The sequence below is a fragment of the Spermophilus citellus genome, assembly GCF_964194105.1.
Source record: "Spermophilus citellus genome assembly, chromosome: 10".
NCBI lineage: Eukaryota > Metazoa > Chordata > Mammalia > Rodentia > Sciuridae > Spermophilus > Spermophilus citellus.
Window position 1 is genome coordinate 12,474,027 of NC_138197.1, and position 26,595 is coordinate 12,500,621.

Consider the following 26,595-nt stretch of genomic DNA (forward strand, 5'->3'; position numbering starts at 1 on the left):
ATGAACGCTTCAACATAGAAGAACGACATTTGGGGAACCAAGTCGCCTTAGTGTACTGATCATTACCTGAAAGTATCATCCAGTTTGGGTGAAAAAATATTTGCTGAGATTTCTGGAGATTCGTAATTTTTGGAAGCTTGGCAAACCCTTTCCATGAAAGTGTTTCTCGCCAGTCACTGCTTAGGGCTACATCAAGAGGAAACAAAACATAGAGATAGAACGTGAAACTACTTTATTGTGTCAAGTTTCAAGAAGCTAGCACAAACCGTGTTGGATTTAGAGTTCCAAATACATGTATCAATATAGGAGAAAACAGAGTGAAACCTAAAAATTCAAACTGTTACAGGAAATGAACGCTTCAACATAGAAAAACGAAATTTGGGGAACCAAGTCGCCTACGTGTACTGATCATTACCTGAAAGTATCATCCAGTTTGGGTGAAAAAATATTTGCTGAGATTTCTGGAGATTCGTAATTTTTGGAAGCTTGGCAACCCCTCTCCATGAAAGTGGTTCTCGCCAGTCACTGCTTAGGGCTACATCAAGAGGAAACAAAACATAGAGATAGAACTTGAAACTACTTTACTCTGTCAAGTTTCAAGAAGCTAGCACAAACCGTGTTGGATTTAGAGTTCCAAATACATGTATCAATATAGGAGAAAACAGAGTGAAACCTAAAAATTCAAACTGTTACTGGAAATGAACGCTTCAACATAGAAGAACGAAATTTGGGGAACCAAGTTGCCTTAGTGTACTGATCATTACCTGAAAGTATCATCCAGTTTGGGTGAAAAAATATTTGCTGAGATTTTTGGAGATTCGTAATTTTTGGAAGCTTGGCAACCCCTCTCCATGAAAGTGGTTCTCGCCAGTCACTGCTTAGGGCTACAGCAAGAGGAAACAAAACATAGAGATAGAACGTGAAACTACCTTACTGTATCAAGTTTCAAGAAGCTAGCACAAACCGTGTTGGATTTAGAGTTCCAAATACATGTATCAATATAGGAGAAAACAGAGTGAAACCTAAAAATTCAAACTGTTACTGGAAATGAACGCTTCAAAATAGAAGAACGAACTTTGGAAAACCAAGTCGCCTTAGTGTACTGATCATTACCTGAAAGTATCATCCAGTTTGGGTGAAAAAATATTTGCTGAGATTTCTGGAGATTCGTAATTTTTGGAAGCTTGGCAACCCCTCTCCATGAAAGTGGTTCTCGCCAGTCACTGCTTAGGGCTACAGCAAGAGGAAACAAAACATAGAGATAGAACGTGAAACTACTTTACTGTGTCAAGTTTCAAGAAGCTAGCACAAACCGTGTTGGATTTAGAGTTCCAAATACATGTATCAATATAGGAGAAAACAGAGTGAAACCTAAAAATTCAAACTGTTACAGGAAATGAACGCTTCAACATAGAAGAACGACATTTGGGGAACCAAGTCGCCTTAGTGTACTGATCATTACCTGAAAGTATCATCCAGTTTGGGTGAAAAAATATTTGCTGAGATTTCTGGAGATTCGTAACTTTTGGAAGCTTGGCAACCTTTTTCCGTGAAAGTGTTTCTCACCAGTCACTGCTTAGGGCTACATCAAGAGGAAACAGAATATAGAGATAGAACGTGAAACTACTTTACTTTGTCAAGTTTCATGAAGCTAGCACAAACCGTTTTGGATTTAGAGTTCCAAATACATGTATCAATATAGGAGAAAACAGAGTGAAACCTAAAAATTCAAAGTGTTACTGGAAATGAACGCTTCAACATAGAAGAACGACATTTGGGGAACCAAGTCGCCTTCGTGTACTGATCATTACCTGAAAGTATCATCCAGTTTGGGTGAAAAAATATTTGCTGAGATTTCTGGAGATTCGTAATTTTTGGAAGCTTGGCAACCCCTTTCCATGAAAGTGTTTCTCGCCAGTCACTGCTTAGGGCTACATCAAGAGGAAACAAAACATAGAGATAGAACGTGAAACTACTTTACTGTGTCAAGTTTCAAGAAGCTAGCACAAACCGTGTTGGATTTAGAGTTCCAAATACATGTATCAATATAGGAGAAAACAGAGTGAAACCTAAAAATTCAAACTGTTACAGGAAATGAACGCTTCAACATAGAAAAACGAAATTTGGGGAACCAAGTCGCCTTAGTGTACTGATCATTACCTGAAAGTATCATCCAGTTTGGGTGAAAAAATATTTGCTGAGATTTCTGGAGATTCGTAATTTTTGGAAGCTTGGCAACCCCTCTCCATGAAAGTGGTTCTCGCCAGTCACTGCTTAGGGCTACATCAAGAGGAAACAAAACATAGAGATAGAACTTGAAACTACTTTACTCTGTCAAGTTTCAAGAAGCTAGCACAAACCGTGTTGGATTTAGAGTTCCAAATACATGTATCAATATAGGAGAAAACAGAGTGAAACCTAAAAATTCAAACTGTTACTGGAAATGAACGCTTCAACATAGAAGAACGAAATTTGGGGAACCAAGTCGCCTTAGTGTACTAATCATTACCTGAAAGTATCATCCAGTTTGGGTGAAAAAATATTTGCTGAGATTTCTGGAGATTCGTAATTTTTGGAAGCTTGGCAACCCCTCTCCATGAAAGTGGTTCTCGCCAGTCACTGCTTAGGGCTACAGCAAGAGGAAACAAAACATAGAGATAGAACGTGAAACTACTTTACTGTGTCAAGTTTCAAGAAGCTAGCACAAACCGTGTTGGATTTAGAGTTCCAAATACATGTATCAATATAGGAGAAAACAGAGTGAAACCTAAAAATTCAAACTGTTACAGGAAATGAACGCTTCAACATAGAAGAACGAAATTTGGGGAACCAAGTCGCCTTAGTGTACTGATCATTACCTGAAAGTATCATCCAGTTTGGGTGAAAAAATATTTGCTGAGATTTCTGGAGATTCGTAATTTTTGGAAGCTTGGCAACCCCTTTCCATGAAAGTGTTTCTCGCCAGTCACTGCTTAGGGCTACATCAAGAGGAAACAAAACATAGAGATAGAACGTGAAACTACTTTACTGTGTCAAGTTTCAAGAAGCTAGCACAAACCGTGTTGGATTTAGAGTTCCAAATACATGTATCAATATAGGAGAAAACAGAGTGAAACCTAAAAATTCAAACTGTTACAGGAAATGAACGCTTCAACATAGAAGAACGATATTTGGGGAACCATGTCGCCTTAGTGTACTGATCATTACCTGAAAGTATCATCCAGTTTGGGTGAAAAAATATTTGCTGAGATTTCTGGAGATTCGTAACTTTTGGAAGCTTGGCAACCTTTTTCCATGAAAGTGTTTCTCGCCAGTCACTGCTTAGGGCTACATCGAGAGGAAACAGAATATAGAGATAGAACGTGAAACTACTTTACTTTGTCAAGTTTCATGAAGCTAGCACAAACCGTGTTGGATTTAGAGTTCCAAATACATCTATCAATATAGGAGAAAACAGAGTGAAACCTAAAAATTCAAACTGTTACAGGAAATGAACGCTTCAACATAGAAGAACGACATTTGGGGAACCAAGTCGTCTTCGTGTACTGATCATTACCTGAAAGTATCATCCAGTTTGGGTGAAAAAATATTTGCTGAGATTTCTGGAGATTCGTAATTTTTGGAAGCTTGGCAACCCCTTTCCATGAAAGTGTTTCTCGCCAATCACTGCTTAGGGCTACATCAAGAGGAAACAAAACATAGAGAGAGAACGTGAAACTACTTTACTGTGGCAAGTTTCAAGAAGCTAGCACAAACCGTGTTGGATTTAGAGTTCCAAATACATGTATCAATATAGGAGAAAACAGAGTGAAACCTAAAAATTCAAACTGTTACTGGAAATGAACGCTTCAACATAGAAGAACGAAATTTGGGGAACCAAGTCGCCTTCGTGTACTGATCATTACCTGAAAGTATCATCCAGTTTGGGTGAAAAAATATTTGCTGAGATTTCTGGAGATTCGTAATTTTTGGAAGCTTGGCAACCCCTTTCCATGAAAGTGTTTCTCGCCAGTCACTGCTTAGGGCTACAGCAAGAGGAAACAAAACCTAGAGATAGAACGTGAAACTACTGTGTCAAGTTTCAAGAAGCTAGCACAAACCGTGTTGGATTTAGAGTTCCAAATACATGTATCAATATAGGAGAAAACAGAGTGAAACCTAAAAATTCAAACTGTTACTGGAAATGAACGCTTCAACATAGAAGAACGAAACTTGGGGAACCAAGTCGCCTACGTGAACTGATCATTACCTGAAAGTATCATCCTGTTTGGGTTAAAAAATATTTGCTGAGATTTCTGGAGATTCGTAACTTTGGGAAGCTTGGCAACCCCTTTCCATGAAAGTGTTTCTCGCCAGTCACTGCTTAGGGCTACAGCAAGAGGAAACAAAACATAGAGATAGAACGTGAAAGTACTTTACTCTGTCAAGTTTCAAGAAGCTAGCACAAACCATGTTGGATTTAGAGTTCCAAATACATGTATCAATATAGGAGAAAACAGAGTGAAACCTAAAAATTCAAACTGTTACTGGAAATGAACGCTTCAACATAGAAGAACGAAATTTGGGGAACCAAGTCGCCTTCGTGTACTGATCATTACCTGAAAGTATCATCCAGTTTGGCCGAAAAAATATTTGCTGAGATTTCTGGAGATTCGTAATTTTTGGAAGCTTGGCAACCCCTTTCCATGAAAGTGTTTCTCGCCAGTCACTGCTTAGGGCTACATCAAGAGGAAACAAAACATAGAGATAGAACGTGAAACTACTTTATTGTGTCAAGTTTCAAGAAGCTAGCACAAACCGTGTTGGATTTAGAGTTCCAAATACATCTATCAATATAGGAGAAAACAGAGTGAAACCTAAAAATTCAAACTGTTACAGGAAATGAACGCTTCAACAAAGAAGAACGACATTTGGGGAACCAAGTCGCCTTAGTGTACTGATCATTACCTAAAAGTATCATCCAGTTTGGGTGAAAAAATATTTGCTGAGATTTCTGGAGATTCGTAATTTTTGGAAGCTTGGCAACCCCTTTCCATGAAAGTGTTTCTCGCCAGTCACTGCTTAGGGCTACATCAAGAGGAAACAAAACATAGAGAGAGAACTTTAAACTACTTTACTGTGTCAAGTTTCAAGAAGCTAGCACAAACCGTGTTGGATTTAGAGTTCCAAATACATCTATCAATATAGGAGAAAACAGAGTGAATCCTAAAAATTCAAACTGTTACTGGAAATGAACGCTTCAACATAGAAGAACGAAATTTGGGGAACCAAGTCGCCTTAGTGTACTGATCATTACCTGAAAGTATCATCTAGTTTGGGTGAAAAAATATTTGCTGAGATTTTTGGAGATTCGTAATTTTTGGAAGCTTGGCAACCCCTCTCCATGAAAGTGGTTCTCGCCAGTCACTGCTTAGGGCTACAGCAAGAGGAAACAAAACATAGAGATAGAACGTGAAACTACTTTACTGTATCAAGTTTCAAGATGCTAGCACAAACCGTGTTGGATTTAGAGTTCCAAATACATGTATCAATATAGGAGAAAACAGAGTGAAACCTAAAAATTCAAACTGTTACTGGAAATGAACGCTTCAACATAGAAGAACGAACTTTGGGGAACCAAGTCGCCTTAGTGTACTGATCATTACCTGAAAGTATCATCCAGTTTGGGTGAAAAAATATTTGCTGAGATTTCTGGAGATTCGTAATTTTTGGAAGCTTGGCAACCCCTCTCCATGAAAGTGGTTCTCGCCAGTCACTGCTTAGGGCTACATCAAGAGGAAACAAAACATAGAGATAGAACGTGAAACTACTTTACTGTGTCAAGTTTCAAGAAGCTAGCACAAACCGTGTTGGATTTAGAGTTCCAAATACATCTATCAATATAGGAGAAAACAGAGTGAAACCTAAAAATTCAAAGTGTTACTGGAAATGAATGCTTCAACATAGAAGAACGACATTTGGGGAACCAAGTCGCCTTAGTGTACTGATCATTACCTGAAAGTATCATCCAGTTTGGGTGAAAAAATATTTGCTGAGATTTCTGGAGATTCGTAATTTTTGGAAGCTTGGCAACCCCTCTCCATGAAAGTGGTTCTCGCCAGTCACTGCTTAGGGCTACATCAAGAGGAAACAAAACATAGAGAGAGAACGTGAAACTACTTTACTGTGTCAAGTTTCAAGAAGCTAGCACAAACCGTGTTGGATTTAGAGTTCCAAATACATGTATCAATATAGGAGAAAACAGAGTGAAACCTAAAAATTCAAACTGTTACAGGAAATGAACGCTTCAACATAGAAGAACGACATTTGGGGAACCAAGTCGCCTTCGTGTACTGATCATTACCTGAAAGTATCATCCAGTTTGGCCGAAAAAATATTTGCTGTGATTTCTGGAGATTCGTAATTTTTGGAAGCTTGGCAACCCCTTTCCATGAAAGTGTTTCTCGCCAGTCACTGCTTAGGGCTACATCAAGAGGAAACAAAACATAGAGATAGAACGTGAAACTACTTTATTGTGTCAAGTTTCAAGAAGCTAGCACAAACCGTGTTGGATTTAGAGTTCCAAATACATCTATCAATATAGGAGAAAACAGAGTGAAACCTAAAAATTCAAACTGTTACTGGAAATGAACGCTTCAACAAAGAAGAACGACATTTGGGGAACCAAGTCGCCTTAGTGTACTGATCATTACCTAAAAGTATCATCCAGTTTGGGTGAAAAAATATTTGCTGAGATTTCTGGAGATTCGTAATTTTTGGAAGCTTGGCAACCCCTCTCCATGAAAGTGGTTCTCGCCAGTCACTGCTTAGGGCTACAGCAAGAGGAAACAAAACATAGAGATAGAACGTGAAACTACTTTACTGTATCAAGTTTCAAGAAGCTAGCACAAACCGTGTTGGATTTAGAGTTCCAAATACATGTATCAATACAGGAGAAAACAGAGTGAAACCTAAAAATTCAAACTGTTACTGGAAATGAATGCTTCAACATAGAAGAACGACATTTGGGGAACCAAGTCGCCTTAGTGTACTGATCATTACCTGAAAGTATCATCCAGTTTGGGTGAAAAAATATTTGCTGAGATTTCTGGAGATTCGTAACTTTTTGAAGCTTGGCAACCTTTTTCCATGAAAGTGTTTCTCGCCAGTCACTGCTTAGGGCTACATCAAGAGGAAACAGAATATAGAGATAGAACGTGAAACTACTTTACATTGTCAAGTTTCATGAAGCTAGCACAAACCGTGTTGGATTTAGAGTTCCAAATACATGTATCAATATAGGAGAAAACAGAGTGAAACCTAAAAATTCAAACTGTTACTGGAAATGAACGCTTCAACATAGAAGAACGACATTTGGGGAACCAAGTCGCCTTAGTGTACTGATCATTACCTGAAAGTATCATCCAGTTTGGGTGAAAAAATATTTGCTGAGATTTCTGGAGATTCGTAATTTTTGGAAGCTTGGCAAACCCTTTCCATGAAAGTGTTTCTCGCCAGTCACTGCTTAGGGCTACATCAAGAGGAAACAAAACATAGAGATAGAACGTGAAACTACTTTATTGTGTCAAGTTTCAAGAAGCTAGCACAAACCGTGTTGGATTTAGAGTTCCAAATACATGTATCAATATAGGAGAAAACAGAGTGAAACCTAAAAATTCAAACTGTTACAGGAAATGAACGCTTCAACATAGAAAAACGAAATTTGGGGAACCAAGTCGCCTACGTGTACTGATCATTACCTGAAAGTATCATCCAGTTTGGGTGAAAAAATATTTGCTGAGATTTCTGGAGATTCGTAATTTTTGGAAGCTTGGCAACCCCTCTCCATGAAAGTGGTTCTCGCCAGTCACTGCTTAGGGCTACATCAAGAGGAAACAAAACATAGAGATAGAACTTGAAACTACTTTACTCTGTCAAGTTTCAAGAAGCTAGCACAAACCGTGTTGGATTTAGAGTTCCAAATACATGTATCAATATAGGAGAAAACAGAGTGAAACCTAAAAATTCAAACTGTTACTGGAAATGAACGCTTCAACATAGAAGAACGAAATTTGGGGAACCAAGTTGCCTTAGTGTACTGATCATTACCTGAAAGTATCATCCAGTTTGGGTGAAAAAATATTTGCTGAGATTTTTGGAGATTCGTAATTTTTGGAAGCTTGGCAACCCCTCTCCATGAAAGTGGTTCTCGCCAGTCACTGCTTAGGGCTACAGCAAGAGGAAACAAAACATAGAGATAGAACGTGAAACTACCTTACTGTATCAAGTTTCAAGAAGCTAGCACAAACCGTGTTGGATTTAGAGTTCCAAATACATGTATCAATATAGGAGAAAACAGAGTGAAACCTAAAAATTCAAACTGTTACTGGAAATGAACGCTTCAAAATAGAAGAACGAACTTTGGAAAACCAAGTCGCCTTAGTGTACTGATCATTACCTGAAAGTATCATCCAGTTTGGGTGAAAAAATATTTGCTGAGATTTCTGGAGATTCGTAATTTTTGGAAGCTTGGCAACCCCTCTCCATGAAAGTGGTTCTCGCCAGTCACTGCTTAGGGCTACAGCAAGAGGAAACAAAACATAGAGATAGAACGTGAAACTACTTTACTGTGTCAAGTTTCAAGAAGCTAGCACAAACCGTGTTGGATTTAGAGTTCCAAATACATGTATCAATATAGGAGAAAACAGAGTGAAACCTAAAAATTCAAACTGTTACAGGAAATGAACGCTTCAACATAGAAGAACGACATTTGGGGAACCAAGTCGCCTTAGTGTACTGATCATTACCTGAAAGTATCATCCAGTTTGGGTGAAAAAATATTTGCTGAGATTTCTGGAGATTCGTAACTTTTGGAAGCTTGGCAACCTTTTTCCGTGAAAGTGTTTCTCACCAGTCACTGCTTAGGGCTACATCAAGAGGAAACAGAATATAGAGATAGAACGTGAAACTACTTTACTTTGTCAAGTTTCATGAAGCTAGCACAAACCGTTTTGGATTTAGAGTTCCAAATACATGTATCAATATAGGAGAAAACAGAGTGAAACCTAAAAATTCAAAGTGTTACTGGAAATGAACGCTTCAACATAGAAGAACGACATTTGGGGAACCAAGTCGCCTTCGTGTACTGATCATTACCTGAAAGTATCATCCAGTTTGGGTGAAAAAATATTTGCTGAGATTTCTGGAGATTCGTAATTTTTGGAAGCTTGGCAACCCCTTTCCATGAAAGTGTTTCTCGCCAGTCACTGCTTAGGGCTACATCAAGAGGAAACAAAACATAGAGATAGAACGTGAAACTACTTTACTGTGTCAAGTTTCAAGAAGCTAGCACAAACCGTGTTGGATTTAGAGTTCCAAATACATGTATCAATATAGGAGAAAACAGAGTGAAACCTAAAAATTCAAACTGTTACAGGAAATGAACGCTTCAACATAGAAAAACGAAATTTGGGGAACCAAGTCGCCTTAGTGTACTGATCATTACCTGAAAGTATCATCCAGTTTGGGTGAAAAAATATTTGCTGAGATTTCTGGAGATTCGTAATTTTTGGAAGCTTGGCAACCCCTCTCCATGAAAGTGGTTCTCGCCAGTCACTGCTTAGGGCTACATCAAGAGGAAACAAAACATAGAGATAGAACTTGAAACTACTTTACTCTGTCAAGTTTCAAGAAGCTAGCACAAACCGTGTTGGATTTAGAGTTCCAAATACATGTATCAATATAGGAGAAAACAGAGTGAAACCTAAAAATTCAAACTGTTACTGGAAATGAACGCTTCAACAGAGAAGAACGAAATTTGGGGAACCAAGTTGCCTTAGTGTACTGATCATTACCTGAAAGTATCATCCAGTTTGGGTGAAAAAATATTTGCTGAGATTTTTGGAGATTCGTAATTTTTGGAAGCTTGGCAACCCCTCTCCATGAAAGTGGTTCTCGCCAGTCACTGCTTAGGGCTACATCAAGAGGAAACAAAACATAGAGATAGAACGTGAAACTACGTTATTGTGTCAAGTTTCAAGAAGCTAGCACAAACCGTGTTGGATTTAGAGTTCCAACTACATGTATCAATATAGGAGAAAACAGAGTGAAACTTAAAAATTCAAACTGTTACAGGAAATGAACGCTTCAACATAGAAGAACGACATTTGGGGAACCAAGTCGCCTTAGTGTACTGATCATTACCTGAAAGTATCATCCAGTTTGGGTGAAAAAATATTTGCTGAGATTTCTGGAGATTCGTAATTTTTGGAAGCTTGGCAACCCCTTTCCATGAAAGTGTTTCTCGCCAGTCACTGCTTAGGGATACATCAAGAGGAAACAAAACATAGAGATAGAACGTGAAACTACTTTACTGTGTCAAGTTTCAAGAAGCTAGCACAAACCGTGTTGGATTTGGAGTTCCAAATACATCTATCAATATAGGAGAAAACAGAGTGAAACCTAAAAATTCAAACTGTTACTGGAAATGAACGCTTCAACATAGAAGAACGAAATTTGGGGAACCAAGTCGCCTACGTGTACTGATCATTACCTGAAAGTATCATCCAGTTTGGGTGAAAAAATATTTGCTGAGATTTCTGGAGATTCGTAATTTTTGGAAGCTTGGCAACCCCTCTCCATGAAAGTGGTTCTCGCCAGTCACTGCTTAGGGCTACAGCAAGAGGAAACAAAACATAGAGATAGAACGTGAAACTACTTTACTGTGTCAAGTTTCAAGAAGCTAGCACAAACCGTGTTGGATTTAGAGTTCCAAATACATGTATCAATATAGGAGAAAACAGAGTGAAACCTAAAAATTCAAACTGTTACTGGAAATGAACGCTTCAACATAGAAGAACGAAATTTGGGGAACCAAGTCGCCTTAGTGTACTGATCATTACCTGAAAGTATCATCCAGTTTGGGTGAATAAATATTTGCTGAGATTTCTGGAGATTCGTAATTTTTGGAAGCTTGGCAACCCCTCTCCATGAAAGTGGTTCTCGCCAGTCACTGCTTAGGGCTACAGCAAGAGGAAACAAAACATAGAGATAGAACGTGAAACTACTTTACTGTGTCAAGTTTCAAGAAGCTAGCACAAACTGTGTTGGATTTAGAGTTCCATATACATGTATCAATATAGGAGAAAACAGAGTGAAACCTAAAAATTCAAACTGTTACAGGAAATGAATGCATCAACACAGAAGAACGACCTTTGGGGAACCAAGTCGCCTTAGTGTACTGATCATTACCTGAAAGTATCATCCAGTTTGGGTGAAAAAATATTTGCTGAGATTTCTGGAGATTCGTAATTTTTGGAAGCTTGGCAACCCCTTTCCATGAAAGTGTTTCTCGCCAGTCACTGCTTAGGGCTACATCAAGAGGAAACAAAACATAGAGATAGAACGTGAAACTACTTTACTGTGTCAAGTTTCAAGAAGCTAGCACAAACCGTGTTGGATTTAGAGTTCCAAATACATGTATCAATATAGGAGAAAACAGAGTGAAACCTAAAAATTCAAACTGTTACTGGAAATGAACGCTTCAACATAGAAGAACGAACTTTGGAAAACCAAGTCGCCTTAGTGTACTGATCATTACCTGAAAGTATCATCCAGTTTGGGTGAAAAAATATTTGCTGAGATTTCTGGAGATTCATAATTTTTGGAAGCTTGGCAACCCCTCTCCATGAAAGTGGTTCTCGCCAGTCACTGCTTAGGGCTACAGCAAGAGGACACAAAACATAGAGATAGAACGTGAAACTACTTTACTGTGTCAAGTTTCAAGAAGCTAGCACAAACCGTGTTGGATTTAGAGTTCCAAATACATGTATCAATATAGGAGAAAACAGAGTGAAACCTAAAAATTCAAACTGTTACAGGAAATGAACGCTTCAACATAGAAGAACGATATTTGGGGAACCAAGTCGCCTTAGTGTACTGATCATTACTTGAAAGTATCATCCAGTTTGGGTGAAAAAATATTTGCTGAGATTTCTGGAGATTCGTACCTTTTGGAAGCTTGGCAACCTTTTTCCATGAAAGTGTTTCTCACCAGTCATTGCTTAGGGCTACATCAAGAGGAAACAGAATATAGAGATAGAATGTGAAACTACTTTACTTTGTCAAGTTTCATGAAGCTAGCACAAACCGTGTTGGATTTAGAGTTCCAAATACATCTATCAATATAGGAGAAAACAGAGTGAAACCTAAAAATTCAAAGTGTTACTGGAAATGAACGCTTCAACATAGAAGAACGACATTTGGGGAACCAAGTCGCCTTCGTGTACTGATCATTACCTGAAAGTATCATCCAGTTTGGGTGAAAAAACTATTTGCTGAGATTTCTGGAGATTCGTAATTTTTGGAAGCTTGGCAACCCCTCTCCATGAAAGTGGTTCTCGCCAGTCACTGCTTAGGGCTACAGCAAGAGGAAACAAAACATAGAGATAGAACGTGAAACTACTTTACTGTATCAAGTTTCAAGAAGCTAGCACAAACCGTGTTGGATTTAGAGTTCCAAATACATGTATCAATATAGGAGAAAACAGAGTGAAACCTAAAAATTCAAACTGTTACAGGAAATGAACGCTTCAACATAGAAGAACGACATTGGGGGAACCAAGTCGCCTACGTGTACTGATCATTACCTGAAAGTATCATCCAGTTTGGGTGAAAAAATATTTGCTGAGATTTCTGGAGATTCGTAATTTTTGGAAGCTTGGCAACCCCTTTCCATGAAAGTGTTTCTCGCCAGTCACTGCTTAGGGCTACATCAAGAGGAAACAAAACATAGAGATAGAACGTGAAACTACTTTACTGTGTCAAGTTTCAAGAAGCTAGCACAAACCGTGTTGGATTTGGAGTTCCAAATACATCTATCAATATAGGAGAAAACAGAGTGAAACCTAAAAATTCAAACTGTTACTGGAAATGAACGCTTCAACATAGAAGAACAAAATTTGGGGAACCAAGTCGCCTACGTGTACTGATCATTACCTGAAAGTATCATCCAGTTTGGGTGAAAAAATATTTGCTGAGATTTCTGGAGATTCGTAATTTTTGGAAGCTTGGCAACCCCTCTCCATGAAAGTGGTTCTCGCCAGTCACTGCTTAGGGCTACAGCAAGAGGAAACAAAACATAGAGATAGAACGTGAAACTACTTTACTGTGTCAAGTTTCAAGAAGCTAGCACAAACCGTGTTGGATTTAGAGTTCCAAATACATGTATCAATATAGGAGAAAACAGAGTGAAACCTAAAAATTCAAACTGTTACTGGAAATGAACGCTTCAACATAGAAGAACGAAATTTGGGGAACCAAGTCGCCTTAGTGTACTGATCATTACCTGAAAGTATCATCCAGTTTGGGTGAATAAATATTTGCTGAGATTTCTGGAGATTCGTAATTTTTGGAAGCTTGGCAACCCCTCTCCATGAAAGTGGTTCTCGCCAGTCACTGCTTAGGGCTACAGCAAGAGGAAACAAAACATAGAGATAGAACGTGAAACTACTTTACTGTGTCAAGTTTCAAGAAGCTAGCACAAACTGTGTTGGATTTAGAGTTCCATATACATGTATCAATATAGGAGAAAACAGAGTGAAACCTAAAAATTCAAACTGTTACAGGAAATGAATGCTTCAACACAGAAGAACGACCTTTGGGGAACCAAGTCGCCTTAGTGTACTGATCATTACCTGAAAGTATCATCCAGTTTGGGTGAAAAAATATTTGCTGAGATTTCTGGAGATTCGTAATTTTTGGAAGCTTGGCAACCCCTTTCCATGAAAGTGTTTCTCGCCAGTCACTGCTTAGGGCTACATCAAGAGGAAACAAAACATAGAGATAGAACGTGAAACTACTTTACTGTGTCAAGTTTCAAGAAGCTAGCACAAACCGTGTTGGATTTAGAGTTCCAAATACATGTATCAATATAGGAGAAAACAGAGTGAAACCTAAAAATTCAAACTGTTACAGGAAATGAATGCTTCAACACAGAAGAACGACCTTTGGGGAACCAAGTCGCCTTAGTGTACTGATCATTACCTGAAAGTATCATCCAGTTTGGGTGAAAAAATATTTGCTGAGATTTCTGGAGATTCGTAATTTTTGGAAGCTTGGCAACCCCTTTCCATGAAAGTGTTTCTCGCCAGTCACTGCTTAGGGCTACATCAAGAGGAAACAAAACATAGAGATAGAACGTGAAACTACTTTACTGTGTCAAGTTTCAAGAAGCTAGCACAAACCGTGTTGGATGTAGAGTTCCAAATACATGTATCAATATAGGAGAAAACAGAGTGAAACCTAAAAATTCAAACTGTTACTGGAAATGAACGCTTCAACATAGAAGAACGACATTTGGGGAACCAAGTCGCCTTCGTGTACTGATCATTACCTGAAAGTATCATCCAGCTTGGGTGAAAAAACTATTTGCTGAGATTTCTGGAGATTCGTAATTTTTGGAAGCTTGGCAACCCCTCTCCATGAAAGTGGTTCTCGCCAGTCACTGCTTAGGGCTACAGCAAGAGGAAACAAAACATAGAGATAGAACGTGAAACTACTTTACTGTATCAAGTTTCAAGAAGCTAGCACAAACCGTGTTGGATTTAGAGTTCCAAATACATGTATCAATATAGGAGAAAACAGAGTGAAACCTAAAAATTCAAACTGTTACAGGAAATGAACGCTTCAACATAGAAGAACGACATTTGGGGAACCAAGTCGCCTTAGTGTACTGATCATTACCTGAAAGTATCATCCAGTTTGGGTGAAAAAATATTTGCTGAGATTTCTGGAGATTCGTAATTTTTGGAAGCTTGGCAACCCCTTTCCATGAAAGTGTTTCTCGCCAGTCACTGCTTATGGCTACATCAAGAGGAAACAAAACATAGAGATAGAACGTGAAACTACTTTACTGTGTCAAGTTTCAAGAAGCTAGCACAAACCGTGTTGGATTTAGAGTTCCAAATACATGTATCAATATAGGAGAAAACAGAGTGAAACCTAAAAATTCAAACTGTTACAGGAAATGAACGCTTCAACATAGGAGAACGACATTGGGGGAACCAAGTCGCCTTAGTGTACTGATCATTACCTGAAAGTATCATCCAGTTTGGGTGAAAAAATATTTGCTGAGATTCCTGGAGATTCGTAATTTTTGGAAGCTTGGCAACCCCTTTCCATGAAAGTGTATCTCGCCAGTCACTGCTTAGGGCTACATCAAGAGGAAACAAAACATAGAGATAGAACGTGAAACTACTTTATTGTGTCAAGTTTCCAGAAGCTAGCACAAACCGTGTTGGATTTAGAGTTCCAACTACATGTATCAATATAGGAGAAAACAGAGTGAAACTTAAAAATTCAAACTGTTACAGGAAATGAACGCTTCAACATAGAAGAACGACATTTGGGGAACCAAGTCGCCTTAGTGTACTGATCATTACCTGAAAGTATCATCCAGTTTGGGTGAAAAAATATTTGCTGAGATTTCTGGAGATTCGTAATTTTTGGAAGCTTGGCAACCCCTTTCCATGAAAGTGTTTCTCGCCAGTCACTGCTTAGGGCTACATCAAGAGGAAACAAAACATAGAGATAGAACGTGAAACTACTTTACTGTGTCAAGTTTCAAGAAGCTAGCACAAACCGTGTTGGATTTGGAGTTCCAAATACATCTATCAATATAGGAGAAAACAGAGTGAAACCTAAAAATTCAAACTGTTACTGGAAATGAACGCTTCAACATAGAAGAACGAAATTTGGGGAACCAAGTCGCCTTAGTGTACTGATCATTACCTGAAAGTATCATCCAGTTTGGGTGAATAAATATTTGCTGAGATTTCTGGAGATTCGTAATTTTTGGAAGCTTGGCAACCCCTCTCCATGAAAGTGGTTCTCGCCAGTCACTGCTTACGGCTACAGCAAGAGGAAACAAAACATAGAGATAGAACGTGAAAATACTTTACTGTGTCAAGTTTCAAGAAGCTAGCACAAACCGTGTTGGATTTAGAGTTCCAAATACATGTATCAATATAGGAGAAAACAGAGTGAAACCTAAAAATTCAAACTGTTACAGGAAATGAATGCTTCAACACAGAAGAACGACCTTTGGGGAACCAAGTCGCCTTAGTGTACTGATCATTACCTGAAAGTATCATCCAGTTTGGGTGAAAAAATATTTGCTGAGATTTCTGGAGATTCGTAATTTTTGGAAGCTTGGCAACCCCTTTCCATGAAAGTGTTTCTCGCCAGTCACTGCTTAGGGCTACATCAAGAGGAAACAAAACATAGAGATAGAACTTGAAACTACTTTACTGTGTCAAGTTTCAAGAAGCTAGCACAAACCGTGTTGGATTTAGAGTTCCAAATACATGTATCAATATAGGAGAAAACAGAGTGAAACCTAAAAATTCAAACTGTTACTGGAAATGAACGCTTCAACATAGAAGAACGAACTTTGGAAAACCAAGTCGCCTTAGTGTACTGATCATTACCTGAAAGTATCATCCAGTTTGGGTGAAAAAATATTTGCTGAGATTTCTGGAGATTCGTAATTTTTGGAAGCTTGGCAACCCCTCTCCATGAAAGTGGTTCTCGCCAGTCACTGCTTAGGGCTACAGCAAGAGGAAACAAAACATAGAGATAGAACGTGAAACTACTTTACTGTGTCAAGTTTCAAGAAGCTAGCACAAACCGTGTTGGATTTAGAGTTCCAAATACATGTATCAATATAGGAGAAAACAGAGTGAAACCTAAAAATTCAAACTGTTACAGGAAATGAACGCTTCAACATAGAAGAACGATATTTGGGGAACCAAGTCGCCTTAGTGTACTGATCATTACTTGAAAGTATCATCCAGTTTGGGTGAAAAAATATTTGCTGAGATTTCTGGAGATTCGTAACTTTTGGAAGCTTGGCAACCTTTTTCCATGAAAGTGTTTCTCACCAGTCACTGCTTAGGGCTACATCAAGAGGAAACAGAATATAGAGATAGAACGTGAAACTACTTTACTTTGTCAAGTTTCATGAAGCTAGCACAAACCGTGTTGGATTTAGAGTTCCAAATACATCTATCAATATAGGAGAAAACAGAGTGAAACCTAAAAATTCAAAGTGTTACTGGAAATGAACGCTTCAACATAGAAGAACGACATTTGGGGAACCAAGTCGCCTTCGTGTACTGATCATTACCTGAAAGTATCATCCAGTTTGGGTGAAAAAACTATTTGCTGAGATTTCTGGAGATTCGTAATTTTTGGAAGTTTGGCAACCCCTCTCCATGAAAGTGGTTCTCGCCAGTCACTGCTTAGGGCTACAGCAAGAGGAAACAAAACATAGAGATAGAACGTGAAACTACTTTACTGTATCAAGTTTCAAGAAGCTAGCACAAACCGTGTTGGATTTAGAGTTCCAAATACATCTATCAATATAGCAGAAAACAGAGTGAAACCTAAAAATTCAAACTGTTACTGGAAATGAACGCTTCAAGATAGAAGAACGAAATTTGGGGAACCAAGTCGCCTTAGTGTACTGATCATTACCTGAAAGTATCATCCAGTTTGGGTGAAAAAATATTTGCTGAGATTTTTGTAGATTCGTAACTTTTGGAAGCTTGGCAACCTTTTTCCATGAAAGTGTTTCTCACCAGTCACTGCTTAGGGCTACATCAAGAGGAAACAGAATATAGAGATAGAACGTGAAACTACTTTACTTTGTCAAGTTTCATGAAGCTAGCACAAACCGTGTTGGATTTAGAGTTCCAAATACATCTATCAATATAGGAGAAAACAGAGTGAAACCTAAAAATTCAAACAGTTACAGGAAATGAACGCTTCAACATAGAAGAATGACATTTGGGGAACCAAGTCGCCTTAGTGTACTGATCATTACCTGAAAGTATCATCCAGTTTGGGTGAAAAAATATTTGCTGAGATTTTTGGAGATTCGTAATTTTTGGAAGCTTGGCAACCCCTCTCCATGAAAGTGGTTCTCGCCAGTCACTGCTTAGGGCTACAGCAAGAGGAAACAAAACATAGAGATAGAACGTGAAACTACTTTACTGTATCAAGTTTCAAGAAGCTAGCACAAACCGTGTTGGATTTAGAGTTCCAAATACATGTATCAATATAGGAGAAAACAGAGTGAAACCTAAAAATTCAAACTGTTACTGGAAATGAACGCTTCAACATAGAAGAACGAAATTTGGGGAACCAAGTCGCCTTAGTGTACTGATCATTACCTGAAAGTATCATCCAGTTTGGGTGAAAAAATATTTGCTGAGATTTCTGGAGATTCGTAATTTTTGGAAGCTTGGCAACCCCTTTCCATGAAAGTGTTTCTCGCCAGTCACTGCTTAGGGCTACAGCAAGAGGAAACAAAACATAGAGATAAAACGTGAAACTACTTTACTGTGTCAAGTTTCAAGAAGCTAGCACAAACCGTGTTGGATTTAGAGTTCCAAATACATGTATCAATATAGGAGAAAACAGAGTGAAACCTAAAAATTCAAACTGTTACTGGAAATGAACGCTTCAACATAGAAGAACGAACTTTGGGGAACCAAGTCGCCTTAGTGTACTGATCATTACCTGAAAGTATCATCCAGTTTGGGTGAAAAAATATTTGCTGAGATTTCTGGAGATTCGTAATTTTTGGAAGCTTGGCAACCCCTTTCCATGAAAGTGTTTCTCGCCAGTCACTGCTTAGGGCTACATCAAGAGGAAACAAAACATAGAGATAGAACGTGAAAGTACTTTACTGTGTCAAGTTTCAAGAAGCTAGCACAAAAAGTGTTGGATTTAGAGTTCCAAATACATGTATCAATATAGGAGAAAACAGAGTGAAACCTAAAAATTCAAACTGTTACTGGAAATGAACGCTTCAACATAGAAGAACGAAATTTGGGGAACCAAGTCGCCTTAGTGTACTGATCATTACCTGAAAGTATCATCCAGTTTGGGTGAAAAAATATTTGCTGAGATTTCTGGAGATTCGTAATTTTTGGAAGCTTGGCAACCCCTCTCCATGAAAGTGGTTCTCGCCAGTCACTGCTTAGGGCTACATCAAGAGGAAACAAAACATAGAGATACAACGTGAAACTACTTTACTGTGTCAAGTTTCAAGAAGCTAGCACAAACCGTGTTGGATTTAGAGTTCCAAATACATGTATCAATATAGGAGAAAACAGAGTGAAACCTAAAAATTCAAACTGTTACTGGAAATGAACGCTTCAACATAGAAGAACGAACTTTGGGGAACCAAGTCGCCTTAGTGTACTGATCATTACCTGAAAGTATCATCCAGTTTGGGTGAAAAAATATTTGCTGAGATTTCTGGAGATTCGTAATTTTTGGAAGCTTGGCAACCCCTCTCCATGAAAGTGGTTCTCGCCAGTCACTGCTTAGGGCTACAGCAAGAGGAAACAAAACATAGAGATAGAACGTGAAACTACTTTACTGTGTCAAGTTTCAAGAAGCTAGCACAAACCGTGTTGGATTTAGAGTTCCAAATACATGTATCAATATAGGAGAAAACAGAGTGAAACCTAAAAATTCAAACTGTTACAGGAAATGAACGCTTCAACATAGAAGAACGAAATTTGGGGAACCAAGTCGCCTTAGTGTACTGATCATTACCTGAAAGTATCATCCAGTTTGGGTGAAAAAATATTTGCTGAGATTTCTGGAGATTCGTAATTTTTGGAAGCTTGGCAACCCCTTTCCATGAAAGTGTTTCTCGCCAGTCACTGCTTAGGGCTACATCAAGAGGAAACAAAACATAGAGATAGAACGTGAAACTACTTTATTGTGTCAAGTTTCAAGAAGCTAGCACAAACCGTGTTGGATTTAGAGTTCCAAATACATGTATCAATATAGGAGAAAACAGAGTGAAACCTAAAAATTCAAACTGTTACAGGAAATGAACGCTTCAACATAGAAGAACGACATTTGGGGAACCAAGTCGCCTTAGTGTACTGATCATTACCTGAAAGTATCATCCAGTTTGGGTGAAAAAATATTTGCTGAGATTTCTGGAGATTCCTAATTTTTGGAAGCTTGGCAACCCCTTTCCATGAAAGTGTTTCTCGCCAGTCACTGCTTAGGGCTACATCAAGAGGAAACAAAACATAGAGATAGAACTTGAAACTACTTTACTCTGTCAAGTTTCAAGAAGCTAGCACAAACCGTGTTGGATTTAGAGTTCCAAATACATCTATCAATATAGGAGAAAACAGAGTGAAACCTAAAAATTCAAACTGTTACTGGAAATGAACGCTTCAACATAGAAGAACGACATTTGGGGAACCAAGTCGCCTTCGTGTACTGATCATTACCTGAAAGTATCATCTAGTTTGGGTGAAAAAATATTTGCTGAGATTTTTAGAGATTCGTAATTTTTGGAAGCTTGGCAACCCCTCTCCATGAAAGTGGTTCTCGCCAGTCACTGCTTAGGGCTACAGCAAGAGGAAACAAAACATAGAGATAGAACGTGAAACTACTTTACTGTATCTAGTTTCAAGAAGCTAGCACAAACCGTGTTGGATTTAGAGTTCCAAATACATGTATCAATATAGGAGAAAACAGAGTGAAACCTAAAAATTCAAACTGTTACAGGAAATGAACACTTCAACATAGAAGAATGACATTTGGGGAACCAAGTCGCCTTAGTGTACTGATCATTACCTGAAAGTATCCTCCAGTTTGGGTGAAAAAATATTTGCTGAGATTTCTGGAGATTCGTAATTTTTGGAAGCTTGGCAACCCCTTTTCATGAAAGTGTTTCTCGCCAGTCACTGCTTAGGGCTACATCAAGAGGAAACAAAACATAGAGATAGAACTTGAAACTACTTTACTCTGTCAAGTTTCAAGAAGCTAGCACAAACCGTGTTGGATTTAGAGTTCCAAATACATCTATCAATATAGCAGAAAACAGAGTGAAACCTAAAAATTCAAACTGTTACTGGAAATGAACGCTTCAAGATAGAAGAACGAAATTTGGGGAACCAAGTCGCCTTAGTGTACTGATCATTACCTGAAAGTATCATCCAGTTTGGGTGAAAAAATATTTGCTGAGATTTTTGTAGATTCGTAACTTTTGGAAGCTTGGCAACCTTTTTCCATGAAAGTGTTTCTCACCAGTCACTGCTTAGGGCTACATCAAGAGGAAACAGAATATAGAGATAGAACGTGAAACTACTTTACTTTGTCAAGTTTCATGAAGCTAGCACAAACCGTGTTGGATTTAGAGTTCCAAATACATCTATCAATATAGGAGAAAACAGAGTGAAACCTAAAAATTCAAACAGTTACAGGAAATGAACGCTTCAACATAGAAGAACGACATTTGGGGAACCAAGTCGCCTTAGTGTACTGATCATTACCTGAAAGTATCATCCAGTTTGGGTGAAAAAATATTTGCTGAGATTTTTGGAGATTCGTAATTTTTGGAAGCTTGGCAACCCCTCTCCATGAAAGTGGTTCTCGCCAGTCACTGCTTAGGGCTACAGCAAGAGGAAACAAAACATAGAGATAGAACGTGAAACTACTTTACTGTATCAAGTTTCAAGAAGCTAGCACAAACCGTGTTGGATTTAGAGTTCCAAATACATGTATCAATATAGGAGAAAACAGAGTGAAACCTAAAAATTCAAACTGTTACTGGAAATGAACGCTTCAACATAGAAGAACGAAATTTGGGGAACCAAGTCGCCTTAGTGTACTGATCATTACCTGAAAGTATCATCCAGTTTGGGTGAAAAAATATTTGCTGAGATTTCTGGAGATTCGTAATTTTTGGAAGCTTGGCAACCCCTTTCCATGAAAGTGTTTCTCGCCAGTCACTGCTTAGGGCTACAGCAAGAGGAAACAAAACATAGAGATAAAACGTGAAACTACTTTACTGTGTCAAGTTTCAAGAAGCTAGCACAAACCGTGTTGGATTTAGAGTTCCAAATACATGTATCAATATAGGAGAAAACAGAGTGAAACCTAAAAATTCAAACTGTTACTGGAAATGAACGCTTCAACATAGAAGAACGAAATTTGGGGAACCAAGTCGCCTTAGTGTACTGATCATTACCTGAAAGTATCATCCAGTTTGGGTGAAAAAATATTTGCTGAGATTTCTGGAGATTCGTAATTTTTGGAAGCTTGGCAACCGCTTTCCATAAAAGTGTTTCTCGCCAGTCACTGCTTAGGGCTACATCAAGAGGAAACAAAACCTAGAGATAGAACGTGAAACTACTTGACTGTGTCAAGTTTCAAGAAGCTAGCACAAACCGTGTTGGATTTAGAGTTCCAAATACATCTATCAATATAGGAGAAAACAGAGTGAAACCTAAAAATTCAAACTGTTACCGGAAATGAACGCTTCAACATAGAAGAATGAAATTTGGGGAACCAAGTCGCCTACGTGTACTGATCATTACCTGAAAGTATCATCCAGTTTGGGTGAAAAAATATTTGCTGAGATTTTTGGAGATTCGTAACTTTTGGAAGCTTGGCAACCTTTTTCCATGAAAGTGTTTCTCACCAGTCACTGCTTAGGGCTACATCAAGAGGAAACAGAATATAGAGATAGAACGTGAAACTACTTTACTCTGTCAAGTTTCATGAAGCTAGCACAAACCGTGTTGGATTTAGAGTTCCAAATACATCTATCAATATAGGAGAAAACAGAGTGAAACCTAAAAATTCAAAGTGTTACAGGAAATGAACGCTTCAACATAGAAGAACGACATTTGGGGAACCAAGTCGCCTTCGTGTACTGATCATTACCTGAAAGTATCATCCAGTTTGGGTGAAAAAATATTTGCTGAGATTTCTGGAGATTCGTAATTTTTGGAAGCTTGGCAACCCCTCTCCATGTAAGTGGTTCTCGCCAGTCACTGCTTACGGCTACAGCAAGAGGAAACAAAACATAGAGATAGAACGTGAAACTACTTTACTGTATCAAGTTTCAAGAAGTTAACACAAACCATGTTGGATTTAGAGTTCCAAATACATGTATCAATATAGGAGAAAACAGAGTGAAACCTAAAAATTCAAACTGTTACAGGAAATGAACGCTTCAACATAGAAGAATGACATTTGGGGAACCAAGTCGCCTTAGTGTACTGATCATTACCTGACAGTATCATCCAGTTTGGGTGAAAAAATATTTGCTGAGATTTCTGGAGATTCGTAATTTTTGGAAGCTTGGCAACCCCTCTCCATGAAAGTGGTTCTCGCCAGTCACTGCTTAGGGCTACATCAAGAGGAAACAAAACATAGAGATACAACGTGAAACTACTTTACTGTGTCAAGTTTCAAGAAGCTAGCACAAACCGTGTTGGATTTAGAGTTCCAAATACATGTATCAATATAGGAGAAAACAGAGTGAAACCTAAAAATTCAAACTGTTACAGGAAATGAACGCTTCAACATAGAAGAACGACATTTTTGGAACCAAGTCGCCTTAGTGTACTGATCATTACCTGAAAGTATCATCCAGTTTGGGTGAAAAAATATTTGCTGAGATTTCTGGAGATTCGTAATTTTTGGAAGCTTGGCAACCCCTTTCCATGAAAGTGTTTCTCGCCAGTCACTGCTTAGGGCTACATCAAGAGGAAACAAAACATACAGATAGAATGTGAAACTACTTTACTGTGTCAAGTTTCAAGAAGCTAGCACAAATCGTGTTGGATTTAGAGTTCCAAATACATGTATCAATATAGGAGAAAACAGAGTGAAACCTAAAAATTCAAACTGTTACTGGAAATGAACGCTTCAACATAGAAGAACGAAATTTGGGGAACCAAGTCGCCTTAGTGTACTGATCATTACCTGAAAGTATCATCCAGTTTGGGTGAAAAAATATTTGCTGAGATTTTTGGAGATTCGTAATTTTTGGAAGCTTGGCAACCCCTCTCCATGAAAGTGGTTCTCGCCAGTCACTGCTTAGGGCTACAGGAAGAGGAAACAAAACATAGAGATAGAACGTGAAACTACTTTACTGTGTCAAGTTTCAAGAAGCTAGCACAAACCGTGTTGGATTTAGAGTTCCAAATACATGTATCAATATAGGAGAAAACAGAGTGAAACCTAAAAATTCAAACTGTTACTGGAAATGAACGCTTCAACATAGAAGAACGAAATTTGGGGAACCAAGTCGCCTTAGTGTACTGATCATTACCTGAAAGTATCATCCAGTTTGGGTGAAAAAATATTTGCTGAGATTTCTGGAGATTCGTAATTTTTGGAAGCTTGGCAACCCCTCTCCATGAAAGTGGTTCTCGCCAGTCACTGCTTAGGGCTACATCAAGAGGAAACAAAACATAGAGATAGAACGTGAAACTACTTTACTGTGTCAAGTTTCAAGAAGCTAGCACAAACCGTGTTGGATTTAGAGTTCCAAATACATGTATCAATATAGGAGAAAACAGAGTGAAACCTAAAAATTCAAACTGTTACAGGAAATGAACGCTTCAACATAGAAGAACGACATTTGGGGAACTAAGTCGCCTTCGTGTACTGATCATTACCTGAAAGTATCATCCAGTTTGGGTGAAAAAATATTTGCTGAGATTTCTGGAGATTCGTAATTTTTGGAAGCTTGGCAACCCCTTTCCATGAAAGTGTTTCTCGCCAGTCACTGCTTAGGGCTACATCAAGAGGAAACAAAACATAGAGATAGAACTTGAAACTACTTTACTCTGTCAAGTTTCAAGAAGCTAGCACAAACCGTGTTGGATTTAGAGTTCCAAATACATCTATCAATATAGCAGAAAACAGAGTGAAACCTAAAAATTCAAACTGTTACTGGAAATGAACGCTTCAACATAGAAGAACGAAATTTGGGGAACCAAGTTGCCTTAGTGTACTGATCATTACCTGAAAGTATCATCCAGTTTGGGTGAAAAAATATTTGCTGAGATTTTTGGAGATTCGTAATTTTTGGAAGCTTGGCAACCCCTCTCCATGAAAGTGGTTCTCGCCAGTCACTGCTTAGGGCTACAGCAAGAGGAAACAAAACATAGAGATAGAACGTGAAACTACTTTACTGTATCAAGTTTCAAGAAGCTAGCACAAACCGTGTTGGATTTAGAGTTCCAAATACATGTATCAATATAGGAGAAAACAGAGTGAAACCTAAAAATTCAAACTGTTACTGGAAATGAACGCTTCAACATAGAAGAACGACATTTGGGGAACCAAGTCGCCTTAGTGTACTGATCATTACCTGAAAGTATCATCCAGTTTGGGTGAAAAAATATTTGCTGAGATTTCTGGAGATTCGTAATTTTTGGAAGCTTGGCAACCCCTTTCCATGAAAGTGTTTCTCGCCAGTCACTGCTTAGGGCTACAGCAAGAGGAAACAAAACATAGAGATAGAACGTGAAACTACTTTACTGTGTCAAGTTTCAAGAAGCTAGCACAAACCGTGTTGGATTTAGAGTTCCAAATACATGTATCAATATAGGAGAAAACAGAGTGAAACCTAAAAATTCAAACTGTTACTGGAAATGAACGCTTCAACATAGAAGAACGAAATTTGGGGAACCAAGTCGCCTTAGTGTACTGATCATTACCTGAAAGTATCATCCAGTTTGGGTGAAAAAATATTTGCTGAGATTTCTGGAGATTCGTAATTTTTGGAAGCTTGACAACCGCTTTCCATAAAAGTGTTTCTCGCCAGTCACTGCTTAGGGCTACATCAAGAGGAAACAAAACCTAGAGATAGAACGTGAAACTACTTTACTGTGTCAAGTTTCAAGAAGCTAGCACAAACCGAGTTGGATTTAGAGTTCCAAATACATCTATCAATATAGGAGAAAACAGACTGAAACCTAAAAATTCAAACTGTTACCGGAAATGAACGCTTCAACATAGAAGAATGAAATTTGGGGAACCAAGTCGCCTACGTGTACTGATCATTACCTGAAAGTATCATCCAGTTTGGGTGAAAAAATATTTGCTGAGATTTCTGGAGATTCGTAACTTTTGGAAGCTTGGCAACCTTTTTCCATGAAAGTGTTTCTCGCCAGTCACTGCTTAGGGCTACATCAAGAGGAAACAGAATATAGAGATAGAACGTGAAACTACTTTACTTTGTCAAGTTTCATGAAGCTAGCACAAACCGTGTTGGATTTAGAGTTCCAAATACATGTATCAATATAGGAGAAAACAGAGTGAAACCTAAAAATTCAAACTGTTACAGGAAATGAACGCTTCAACATAGAAGAACGACATTTGGGGAACCAAGTCGCCTTCGTGTACTGATCATTACCTGAAAGTATCATCCAGTTTGGGTGAAAAAATATTTGCTGAGATTTCTGGAGATTCCTAATTTTTGGAAGCTTGGCAACCCCTTTCCATGAAAGTGTTTCTCGCCAGTCACTGCTTAGGGCTACATCAAGAGGAAACAAAACATAGAGATAGAACTTGAAACTACTTTACTCTGTCAAGTTTCAAGAAGCTAGCACAAACCGTGTTGGATTTAGAGTTCCAAATACATCTATCAATATAGGAGAAAACAGAGTGAAACCTAAAAATTCAAACTGTTACTGGAAATGAACGCTTCAACATAGAAGAACGACATTTGGGGAACCAAGTCGCCTTCGTGTACTGATCATTACCTGAAAG